This window comes from Acomys russatus, chromosome 15 (genome assembly GCF_903995435.1).
Source record: "Acomys russatus chromosome 15, mAcoRus1.1, whole genome shotgun sequence".
Taxonomy (NCBI): Eukaryota; Metazoa; Chordata; class Mammalia; order Rodentia; family Muridae; genus Acomys; species Acomys russatus.
Genome location: NC_067151.1, coordinates 58,959,460 through 58,972,343, shown reverse-complemented (window position 1 = coordinate 58,972,343; position 12,884 = coordinate 58,959,460). Strand labels below are relative to the sequence as shown.

At 44.1% G+C, this 12,884-nt stretch overlaps 1 protein-coding gene across 1 annotated transcript in view; it reads right to left on the bottom strand.

Moving 5' to 3' along the window:
• The window catches only part of Sh3d19 (SH3 domain containing 19), a 104,475-nt gene extending 96,503 nt beyond the window's left edge, over positions 1 to 7,972 (bottom strand). The window contains exon 1 of the mRNA XM_051157394.1: positions 7,954 to 7,972. The gene's annotated coding sequence lies outside the window, so the exon portion shown is untranslated. The remainder of the gene's footprint in view (positions 1 to 7,953) is intronic.
• Between the last annotated feature and the right edge of the window lie 4,912 nt (positions 7,973 to 12,884).

Sequence of the window (12,884 nt, the reverse complement as noted above, 5' to 3'; positions counted from 1 at the left end):
CAATGCACTGGCTTTTGTTTCCGGATACCTAAAAAGTGAGCAAAGTTTGCAAATAACTTAGAATTATACTTGTTGTGAGGACCCAAATTCACGGGGCTGGAGGAGATGAGCCACAATTTAACAAAGATGCTGACGTTGTCAAGAGATCCATTGAAAATGAGATAAAGCCTTACCTATTGCTGTACTTTGAATTGGGGTAGCCTTTTGAAACGGACTCAAGTCCTTAAAAAATATTCATTTAAATTCTTATTTATGTGTATATGCGTTTCTGTGTGTGGGTATGTGCACACGAGTCAAGTGCCTACAGAGGTCAGAAGAGGGCGCCAGATGCCCTGGAGCTGAGTTATAAGCTGTTGTGAGTGGCCCAGTGTGGGTACCGAGAGCCAAACAGTACGTACTGCAAACAGATCAGCATCAGCCATTGCAGCATCAGCCTGCTTTCTCCAGGACGGCCCTCTGCCCTCTCCAACCCACAGGCAAAACGCTGCGAAAAACCCAGCCGGCCCAAAAGCCTTTCCATCTGACTGTGATGTTACAGACGATTCAGGCTGCGCTGAAACTTGCAAGAATAAAACCCGGGGTTTGTGCAGAATAAAAAAGCCCTGCCTGAGAAAAGCGCCTCTCGCTTTTCTCCAATTCCTTCCTGGGGCTGCACATCAGTAGAGGACGTTAATTTACAAAAACAACGAGAGTAACCATGAGGCTAGCAACGTGCTGCAGGATGCCTTCGTTTCTCTCAATGACATGCCTGACTGGGTGATGGTCTAACTAAACAGGTCAAGTTCACTTCCCTGAGCTTTGCCATCTTATGTCTCACTCGGTGCCCTCCCATGTTGACCTGCTAACATGTCTCACGCCCTGTCTCATCCTCACACAGCTGGAAGAGGGTAAAGCCCAGGAGTGACTGCTGTGCTGACACCTGACATCCCAGCTGGTATTAGGGCCATCGTGAAAGGAATCTGAGGATTAGGATCAATGGCCATGATGACAGTAATAGGAATCAGTCTGGTACTTCAAGGCATTGATGCCACACATACCAGAAGGACGTGAGTAGGCCCCTGGCAGACAATCAGGCACCAGTCTATAACTACCGCTCTCCCTCGGAGTGGGTACCAGTTTTGTTTCCTACCCTGCCAACATCTTTCATTTTTACTCTACCCTCTTCAAATCATACCTACTTAGAAGAACCAGAGGAGGAGAATGTATGTGTCTTTCTCCATGGACATAGAACTACGAGTTGACAGTAACAGAACAGGCATTTACTTACTGCTTAAAGACTAAGAAGTAAGAAAGCCGCCTAATGTGCCTTAGCAGAAGCAAGATGGCAAAGCACAGAGAGCAAAGAGAAAAAGAACCTTTCCTAGCCCTCCCCTCAACCCCCTGCAAGCTTGAAGGTCCTGATTGCTAGTTTATAATGTCTACCTGCCAGTCTAGCACCATCTGGTGTGGTGCTCTGAATGAAAACGTCCCCTACAGTCTCAGCAATGTGAACACTTGGTTCCCTGTTTGGGTGGGATTTAGGCGGTGCACCCTTGCTGGAGAAAGTATGTCATGGAGGCGGGCTTAGGGACGAAAAGCAGTTTGCCACCTCCTGTTCACGCTCTCTGCTTTGTGTTTGCAGCTCAGGATGTGAGCTCTCAGCTTCTGTCCTGCCAACTTCTGCCACAGTCTCCCTGCCATTATGGACTTTATTTTATTTTATTTTATTTCGTTAAGATTTATTTATTATTTATATAGTATTCTGCCTGCATGTGTGTCTGCAGGCCAGAAGAGGACACCAAATCTCACTGTAGATGGTTGTGAGCCACCATGTGGTTGCTGGGAATTGAACTCGTGACCTTTGGGAGAACAGACAGTGCTCTTAACCTCTGAGCCATCTCTCCAGCCCCCCCATTTAGAACCTTAAGCAACATAAAATTAACTAATGCACTTGGGAAGGCAGTCACAGTTGAAGAACTATTCAGATAGGGTTGTCTTGATTGTAAGAGATTGTCTTGATTGTCAATTGACGCATGAAGACCCGGCCCATTTGGGAGGCACCATTTCCTGAGCAGCGAGTCTGAACAACATTGGGCAGGAGCAAACTGGCCGACAACAGCAACAGGCAGTGAGGGTACAATCCTTTAGACTTCAGGCTTTGGCTTTCCTAAAACATTGTTGGACTGTAATCTGCAACTATATGCCAAAGTATTCGTCACAGCAACAGAATGAAACAAGAACACCCACCATCCTTTCACATGGAACTTGAGGCGGGGGACAGAGGGAGGGAGGGAGGGAGAGAGAGAGAGAGAGAGAAAGAGAGAGAGAGAGAGAGAGAGAGAGAGAGAGAGAGAGAGAGAGAGAGAGAGAGAGAGAGAGAGATTGATTTTGATTTGTGACACGTGACACCCTGTCCCTCACCTGGAACCTATTCACTTGCAAGGCTAATGTTTTGGCAGGCAGTACCAGAGGCTGGGGTTGGACTTGACCGTCAAAGAAAATGACAAAGTCCCTGCTGTATTGTCCTTCCTGTTGTTTGTCTATGTTTTCTTCAGTGTGAAAAGAGAAAAACAACAAAAAAATCCAGTCTGCAAATCTCAAAACTTCCTGGAAAAGGAAGTGCTGAGGTGAGACTACCTAGTCGGTGTTTTAATCTCATCTCTTGGGAGAGGGTAGGGTGGGGAGAGGAGGGAGGTGGGGAGGCCGCAGAACCTCAAGGCTCCTATCACACTCTGGAACCCAGTCTGAGCTGACCTGCTCTGACAGAGGAAGAGTGACACTGTGGAGCCAATCCCGCTGATGGCTGTACTGCCCTGAAGGCAGTGGATGAAGCTGTGAAGTCCAGTCACGTCCTTCCAGGCTTTGCCAGATGACCAATCACTCTCTCAAATCTCTTTCCATCAAAGCCCCAGAGAAAAAAATGTCCAACGGGATAGAGATGACGCCGACCATCAATAAAAGAAAGCTGGCATTGCATCCTTGAGCAGAGGGCAGCACAGTGGATGGACAAAACACTCTGCTTTAAATAGCAATGCATAAAAACAGCAGAGGCGAGCCAGGCGTGGTGGTGCACGCCTTTAATCCCAGCAATTGGGAGGCAGAGGCAGGTGGATCAATTTGAGTTCGAGGCCAGCCTGGTCAAAGTGAGTATAGGACAGCCAAGGCTACACAGAGAAAACCCTGTCTTGAAAAACCAAACCAAACCAAAACAAAACAGCTGAGGTATAAACACCTGCATCTAAATACCCAGCTAAAGAAGCCAGGTGAACCAGGGTGACAAGAGGCTGAGACAGGAGAATCTTAAACTGAAGGTCAGCCTGGATTTATGTTGTGAGTTTAAATGGCTACTTAAAAATTAAGGAAGCTGGCTGGGCGGGTGGTGGCACACACCTTCCTGCCCCCCACCGCCCTGCCCCCAGACAGGGTCTCTCTGTGTTGACTTGGCTGTCCTGGACTCGCTTTGTAGACTAGGCTGGCTTCGAACTCATAGTGCTCCACTTGCCTTTAATCCCAGCACTTGCGAAGCAGAGGCAAATACTCGGGTAACTCCACTGCTTCTTTCTACTGTGAAAATCTCAAGCCAGGGCTTGGAGACAGCTCCGTCGGTAACGTACTTGCTTAAACAAGCATGAAGACCCAAGTCTAAACCCCAGCGTCCCCAGGGCTGGGGACGCAGAGCCAGGCGAACCCCTGGGCTTGCAGGCCAGCCAGCCTAGTCTAAGGGGTGGGCTGCAGCTGCTGTGAAGGACTGTAAAAAAGAAACGGTGAGCAACACCCAAGGCTGACATCCATCCAGACACGCTCACACATGCACTCGCCTAAATCCACACGCAACAAAGGCTCTATAGAGAGAATGAAGAAGTAATAAAATCCACACACATATAAGCCTTTCTTCTAGGCACAAGTTGCTAATATTCCCCTAGGACACACTTGCTACTTCATCTGCCCTGTTTTTCTCCCATGAATTATTTGGGACTAGACTGTAAACATAAGACGTCATCCTGACACTCCGGCATCTGTCTGCTGAGAATGACATTCGTATTCTCTACCAAATTTTACAAATAAAAATCTATATTTAAGCTTTTCTTGTTGCCACTCCAATTTATTATTTTTTTTAATTAGAGTTGTTTTAAATTTTTTTTATTTTATTTATTAGCGGTGTGTGTGTGTGTGCACGCGCGCGTGTGCACGTGTGTGTAGGGTGTTTTAAATCTCAATTTCTAAAACTGAAATGTACACGGCATACTGACTTGCTATGTATGTACGTATGAGGCCTTACACTCCCGGCCTTTGGACTCACTGAGACAGAATCTTACTATGTAGCTGAAGCTGGTCTGGAACTCAGGATCCTCCTGTCTCTGCTTTCAGAGAGCTGAATTACAGGTGTCTACCACATCTGGCTCTTTTTAGCTGCTTCTTCTTCTCCTTCTCCTCCTTCCTTCCCTCTTCTTCCTCCTCTTCCTCTTCTTCTTCTTCTCTTTCTCCATCTCTTTCCTTTTTTAATGTAAAACTTACTTCCAGTCTCTGTGTTTTTCAAGACACTTCTCTGCAGAGCCTACACTCTCTGTCTAGACTTCCATCTCAGCACTGCATGTGCTGTTGACTTCACCATCTGGAGACACACTGCCAGGCTCTTGCCAGGAATGACAGGAAGGTGAGGACCTGATGAAGGTGGTGACTTCCCCTTCTGCCACTAAAAACTCATCTGTGGGGTGATCGTTTGAGGCCACACAAAGATCAGCTCCCCAACAACTCTGCAGCCATGTTAACTGCCACTGAAGGGCGCCACCCCAGGCGACAACTGCACTGAACACTGCACAGTGATGATCTCCTTAGCACTGTCATCCTGTCTGTGTGGATTTTAAAAGTGCTAATATATTTTAATCCAGCTAGGCAAGGTGGTGTATGCTTTTAATCCTGGCACCCAGAAGGCAGAGGTAGAAGGACCTCTCTGAGTTTAAGAAGTCCAGCCAGGGTGACATAGTGAAACTGTTTTGTGTGTGTGTGTGTGTGTGTGTGTGTGTGTGTGTGTGTGTGTGTGTGTTAAGAAGTAAAAAATTGATATCAAGTGTTTGTTTTGTTTTAGATTTATTTATTATTTACATAGTGCTCTGCTTGCACATACACCTGCAGGCCAGAAGAAGGCATTATATCACATTATAGATGGTTGTGAGCCACCATATGGTTTCTGGGAACTGAACTCAGGACCTCTGGAAGAGCAGTCAGTGCTCTTAACGTTCGAGCAACCTGGGACCACAGAGCCCAAGCTGCAACACACTGAAAACACTGAAGGTCTCTATTAACACAAAGACTGGGAAGATCCACTTCAGACTTTCTGAATAAGCTCTCTGAAGTGGGGAGTGAGATTCCACTTTGTTTTTATTTATTTATTTTTTTTTGGTTTTTCGAGACAGGGTTTCTCTGTGTAGCCTTGGCCATCATGGACTTGCTTTGTAGACCAGGCTGGCCTCGAACTCACAGCGATCCGCCTGCCTCTGCCTCCCGAGTGCTGGGATTAAAGGCGTGCGCCACCACGCCCAGCGCCACTTTGTTTTTAAAGCTCTCCATATGGTATCAATATATCTACTCCATGGTATATCATGATTTTATTTTTAAAGGTCCAAGAATCCAGAATCACAGAGAATGTTTTTAAAAATGGCATATTACTCATTCCATATAATCCAATAATACAAATCTTTGTGAAAACAATCACAAAGGTCTCCACTCAAGGTGAACCTATGAAGAGCTAAATCTTCACAGTTTTGTTTTTTAACATGCTGCTTAAATTCTACCTCCTTCCTTTTTTTACATGTCACTTATGTCTCAGTGTAAGAATCTGTGTTGTATTAAATACTTTTCAATTCATCCCAACCCTCAGTGTGCAAAGGACCTTATAAACCTTGGTTTTTTTTTTTTCCATTCAAAGTATTTTTAAAATTTACTCTTCTAGCTTTATGTTGTCATGGGCCAATGAGATGGCTCAGTGGGTAAAGGTGCTTGCCGCCAAGCTTGACAACCTGAGTTACCCAGGGCCCACGGCAGAAGGACAGAACTGACTCTGCAAAGTTTTCTTCTGACCACAGAAAGACCGTACCACGCAGTAAGCCAGCTTTATGTCATCCATAGATAAAAGCATGCTCTCAAAGTTCTCTTATGCTGCTCCTCTGCTTTTTTAATTTCATGCTTGAAAAAAAAAAATTAAAAATCAAACTTAAGGGAAATCAAGGTGGCCTAGCACGCAAAGCGCTCACAACTAAGCCTAACCACAACCTGAGTTTGATCTAAAGGACAACATGGCAGAAGGAGAGGTCCAGCTCCTGCAAAGTTGAACTCTGGTCTCCACACCCATGCTATGGCATGCACACCCACCACATGCACACCCACCAAATGTACACCCACCACATGCGCACGCACACACACACACACACACACACATATACACACACACCCCATACACTAAATGTACACCTGCTACATGTATACCCACCCCATGTACATACACACATGCATATACATATGTACATACCTAACACATGCACACACCCTACACATGCACATCTACACACATGCACATCTACACACATGCACAGTCATACATATCTACACACATGCATACCTACATACGTGTATACACATGCATAATACACATACAAATATATAATAACATAGCAATAATTTTTGTCTGTCAAGACTCAGAGCCAGCCATACATAAAGAGTGAAACGTGTATATTGTACCCGAAGAAAGGCCAATATTACAGTCACCCAACTACGCTCTCCTTTCAGATAGACTCTCGCTGATATGACAGACAACTGTTGAAAACTGCCCATCTACTATAACTAGTGGAATTTTCAGAGATTTCCTACTCTGATTCACTGAACTAAACACAAGTTAGGATTTGACCCCTTGAAAATGCATTAGGGTATAGTTTACCAGTAAACCTAATGCATTATCACTGTTTTAGAAGGAAAAAAAAAAAAAGATTGCTTTCTAGAAATTGATTAAAAATATCTAGAATAGCCTGCAAGTCTTACTTAAAAGAAAAGAGGCAAAGTCAGTTTCTACTTTATCAAGTTTGAAAGAATTTTTAGAACTATTCTTTGGTGCTGGTAGAAGTTGGTTTTGGTGTGTTTGTTTTTTAATGCTTTGTAGTTCATGAAAAAATTAATGTTAGCATGGTGGTACACACACCACACCCAGCACCGGGGAGGCAGAAGCAGGCAGATCTCTGTGAGTTCAAGCCCAGCCTTGTCTCTCTGTATATCAAGTTCCAGGACAGCCAGGGCTACATAGAGAAACCTTGTCTCAAAACCGACCAAACAAACAAACAAACAAAAACAAAAAACCAACCAAAGAGACAATTTTTTTCCCCTGGGCAAGATGGCTCAGCAGGTAAAGGCACTTGCCATAGAATTCTGACACCCTGAATTTGAACCCTGGGACCCAGATAAAAGTGAAGGGAGAGAATCAATTCCATAGTGTTGTCTTGTAACCCACGTATGCTGTGGCATGCACTCCCACCCTGTGCATGTGTCTGTCTGTCTGTCTGTCTGTCTGTCTCTCTCTCTCTCTCTCTCACACACACACACACACACACACATCGATAAAGTTTAAAAAATATTTTCTGACTTTCTACAGAGTCTGTTTTAATTTTGTAAGCAGAAAAACTGTGATGTACATTTTAAAACACTGGTTAGGAGGAGAGAAAATTAAGTTATAAAAGAAAGAAAATGAAAATGTTTTATGAAGCTGGGTCTGTGCCTGAAAGGAATCCTCAGTGTAAAATACTGTCCACATACTTAGTGGCTTCAGAGGGTTTTATGCAGAGAATGAATGACATTTCTCTTGGGAAGCCTCTCTGACTGCTATAATCGAGTTCGATATAACAGTAACCCTAAAAAGGACAGTTTCATGGCTTCCAAATAGTTTTTCAAACAAGGAACTTTAAACAACCATTAAATACCATAAACTCATACCTTGAAGAACGATGCTCTGGCTTATGTCGCTCGTTGCGATCTGAAAAGAAAGAAGAAAGTCACACGTCAGCACAGGATTGAAAGTCGCAGGGGAGTGGCCGCACACTCCTACTACCACACCGCCAGGTCTCACAGATGACTGTTCGGGGTAGCTTGTTTTCTCCTGTGCAATGCTCTTCATCGGAACCGAGAGGATCTGCCTGACAGGGGCGTCGAAAACCCACACCGCACAGGACATATAAAACTTCTTGACGGTTTGTCAAAAACCGTCTACTCAGAAAATGTTATTGCCATGGCTTGGTTTTTCATTTCAGAAGATCTTTGCTGTGTTAAAGGCTTAGCTAAAGGAAGTAAGGAAACTGAAAAGCCACAGATTACTCAGCTCCAAAAAATCATTCCATGAATCATGGTTGGCAGGAGCTTCTAACAGAATGGGAGGGAGCAAAATGCGCAGCTGGCAACATCTGCAGACACACCAAGACCAGTACAGCCTTAACTCCCTCCCATCCAGAACGTTCAAGAATGTTCTGTGGATAATTAGCCATAATGCAGTATATATAAACATTCCAATTGTCACAACAGAGAAGGAAGGAGTCCTAACAATAAGAAGCCAGAGATGCTGTTAATTTTCTGAAAGTGCACAAGGCAACGCCCTAAGATGTCAACTGTGCTCTGTGTGAGAAAGGCAGCTGTGTCTAAGATCCAGGAGCCTAACTTGCTCAAAAGTGATTTTTGAGGCTATTAAAAAACAAAACAAAAAACAAAAACAAACAAACAAACAAAAAACCAAACTATGAATCAACTTGAAAACTATCTCATGCACAAAAGCCACAAAACACGCAGCTTGCTCATCTAAATCCAAGTAACAACTGTCCCCTTGTGTATGCTTCCAAATTAAGAACAGGAAATGGAAGGAAAGCCTCAGTGTTTGCAAAAAGTCAACGCAGAAAGAAACAAACAAACCACGGCGCGGTCCCACGTGCCTTTAAAAGGAACCTACGGGAATACAATCACGCACAGTTTTCCGCAACACCATCTCAATCACTGTTAACACGGTAGAATAAACTGAAAGGCACAGCAAAAATTAGACAGTAACAACCCCCTCCTATTTCATTGCTGGTGGAGTGGACAGAGAGTATTGGTAAGACTGTACGCTACGAAGAAAAGAAAGCAAGACACACTTAGGCCCGCGTTGCGTTTATCACCAAGAAGAAATGCTTTACTTATTTATTATTTATTCGTGTGTGTGTGTGTGTGTGTCTACACACAACTTTCACAGGTATCCAGTCTCTCCTTCCACTTGTGAGTTCCAGGGACTAGCCGGTCCGGTCAGCAGTACTGCATGACAAGAACTCTTACCCACTACGGCACTTTCACCCGCTGAGCCATCTCACCCACCCAAGAAATGCCTTTCAAAGCCAAAGAATTAGCATACGCTAGGCACTGTTTTCTGACCGAGCAGGTTCAGGTAGATTCGTGGTGAAACATGTTTGTTTAGATGCTCGACCCTCCAAGTGTACAACGTTAATGTTTCTGATCCTAATTTCTACATACTGGGTGTTACTGTGCCTTTAAGAAACTCTTAATTTACTCATCTCCCTCCTCCCTTCAGTAAAAACAGCAGACTTTCCACAGTTGAGTATTAAAGTCCTAGTAATACTTGGTATATTTTAGATCTTAAGGGAAAAAAAAAGTATTCCTCTGGCTTTTGGCTTGCTTGTGTTAAGCAAAGTAAAGCAGAGTTACTCTCATGACAAAGCAACAGCTCTTACCTGTGGCTAGCAATGAGCTAAAACTGCCCGGGATGTCACCGCCCCGGTTGGTGATCCTGATTTCCCCAAGTTGACTTATCTAGGCTTGTGCCAGCAAGCCTCACTAATCTTCCTAGGCTCGCAAGACACAGGAGGGAGAAACAGAGTCACGAGCATGTAAACAAGCCTCAGCATCCAAGGACTTCCCTCCAGGGCCTGTTCTGATTGGCAGTTGTGCTATGACCAGTCTGCACATCTGGAATGTGGCCACTCAGGAAGAGGATGGCTGGCAACTCTCCTCTGCTGTTGGTTCAAACAGGAAATACTATACTCACTTCAATACTTTCTGCTCTAAAACAAAACAAAACAAAAAAACCCACCAATGCCTTTCTTCTTACAGTATTACACTGGTAAATAAAATCTAAGAAAATGACTTGACATGAAAACATTTCCCACAAGTTCACTTTGCGTTACAGATCGGACTCCTATGTCAATACATATACAGTGTTTATAACGTGTTACTCCTAGGAACCCGGACAGCCATGATTGAGGATAAGGTAAATTATCCATTTCTTACAATATCCTCAGACCTCCAACTTTCAACAGTAGGAACAAACTGAAACACATGTCCTCACCTTGATCTTTTTTTCCAAAGGATACAGTTAAACACACTTCACGTTTGGTGACCATGTTATCTTTTATCTGGAATGCATATAAATATGTCGGGGGCAGGAGAGAGAAGGGAGGGAGGGAGGGAGAAAGGGAAGGGAAGGAGGGGTCGATCTGTGTCTTATGTTTATACTTTTCAAATATTCTTATAGTTTATGCACCTCTATTTTAAGCAAAACAATTTTCACAATAGGGGAGAATATTGTGCAACTGTCAAGAAATATATTGTGATTATTTCGGTCCAAAAGCCAAGACTGAACAAAGCAAACTCCTTCAAGCAGATTCAGACTCCATTTTCTTGTCAACAATGAAAACTAGTTGGATAAAACCTTAAGAAGAATATGAACAGACTGACAGCAAACAGGGAAATTTTATCTTGGCCACACACAATGCTTAAGGAGTGTGACTTTTATTTATTTCAAATCAAATATTTTCTAATATGTTCCCCATTTCTTAAAAAGCTTCTAAGTTTTGAATAATTAGAAAATAATGTATGTGCAGAAAGAAGGTTTCTGGACTCATGCATATTTAGCAATGATATGAATAACTATCAGCTCAAAGGCGAACCATTGAAGAGTTTCTAAAAATAAAAAGGTCCAAATATTTATCTGTCAATACGCATAATGTTGTGGGGTTCACTGGTTAACACAGACGACAATTTTTATTCTTGATTTTTCGAGACAGGGTTTCTATGTATAGCCTTGGCTCTCCTAGACTCACTTGTAGACCAGGCTGACCTCGAACTCATAGCGATCCACCTGCCTTTGCCTCTGGTGTGCTGGGATTACAGGTGTGTACGTAATCAAGCCTCTATTGATCAATCAGGGCTACAGAACAGACTCAGGAGCTGAACTGCGACCCTGAAGGGATGATGTACAGAATATTTAAAGGATGGAACAACAGAGCGAGGGGGAGTGGGGCGGGCTGTCGCACTGTCCACTCATATTTGACATACCCTGAGTTGAGCAAGGGAATTTCCATCTATCAGGATAGGAGTAGGTTCCTGGGCCTAAGAACATGAACTTAGTTTGACCCTGCCAGCAAGACGGAGATGCTGTCCTTGAAATGGCTGGACTTAGACAACTGTCTCCTTACAACTTGTCCCTGAGATGTCTGGATTCAGACAACTGTTTCCCTACAACAGAAGCTGTTCAGCTAGCTATTGGGAAGTCCCCAGCTCCCCTAGGACCTGTGACCTTGAACTTAATTTCTCCCTATGATTATGTGGAGTCTGCAAACTAAATGGTAGTACTTCGAGTAAGTTTCTTTTGCTTGCTACCAACAATACTGTGTGTTAAACCCCAGAATGCATCAAGAAAAGTGTGATGGTTTAGGCCACGCAAAGGCTAAAAGTGTGCTCTCAACGTGAGGGTACACATGGTTAGACTTCGTAAGCTATACTATATAGCCACACACACACACACACACATGCATATGCACACACAACACACACATGCATGGATATACAGGTATTCCCTGTCCTACTCATCCATTAAAAAAATTATTTATTATGTATACAGTATTCTGCCTGCATGTACACTTGCATGCCAGAAGAGGGCACCAGATCTCATTGTGGATGGTTGTGAGCCACCATGTGGTTGCTGGGAATTGAACTCAGGATCTCTGGAAGCGCAGTCAGTGCTCTTAACCACTGAGCCATCTCTCCAACCCCTACTCATCCATTTTTTAACCTCTTCTGCAAATTGCGGAAATGAAGGAGTATCCCACAAACAAAACTAAGAAAATAAAGCAGAGCAGACAGAGTATTCCGATGTATCTATAATGTGGGAAGATGGAGGGGTGCCAACGGGAAAGCTGTGGTACACAGCAGGGACTGTAGAAATTAGCAGGGTGGCAGAAAGCTGTCTTAGGTCTGAGACTCGTGTGCCAACTCCAGGTTATACACATTTCCCTTTCATGACAGTCTCTGGTTCTAAGGCACGGAGTACATATGTTTTAGTTAGCTTCCATCGCTGTGATGAGACACCACGCCCGAGGCAACATACGGAAGACTTTCTGTGGAGCTTACAGTTTCAGAGGGTTAGCCCATGACCATCACGGCAGGGAGCACGGTGGCAGGCATGGTGCTGGGGCAGTAGCTGGGAGTTTACATCCTCATCTACAGGAGGAGGCAGAGAGAGAGCTAACTAGGGATGCTGTGAGCATCAGAAACCTCAAAGCCTGCCTCAGTGCCACGCCTCCTCCAACAAGACTACCACACCTAATCCTTCCCAAAGAGTTCCATCAACTGAGGACCAAGTATTCAAATACATGTGCCTATGGGGCCAGTCTCATTCAAACCACCACACATATGAGGCCATGTTTACATGTTCAGGGCGGACAGCACTTGCGCCCACTCTGACAAGGGCGGCTTTGGGGGAATGACCACACAGATCCTACTGACTCTGAATCGATGACGATGACAAACATTTTGAAATGAAGATGACACAAATGCAAATGCCGTCTTTTGCTTTGGTTAAAACTTAAGAAGAGTGGCCGATGATGAACTTG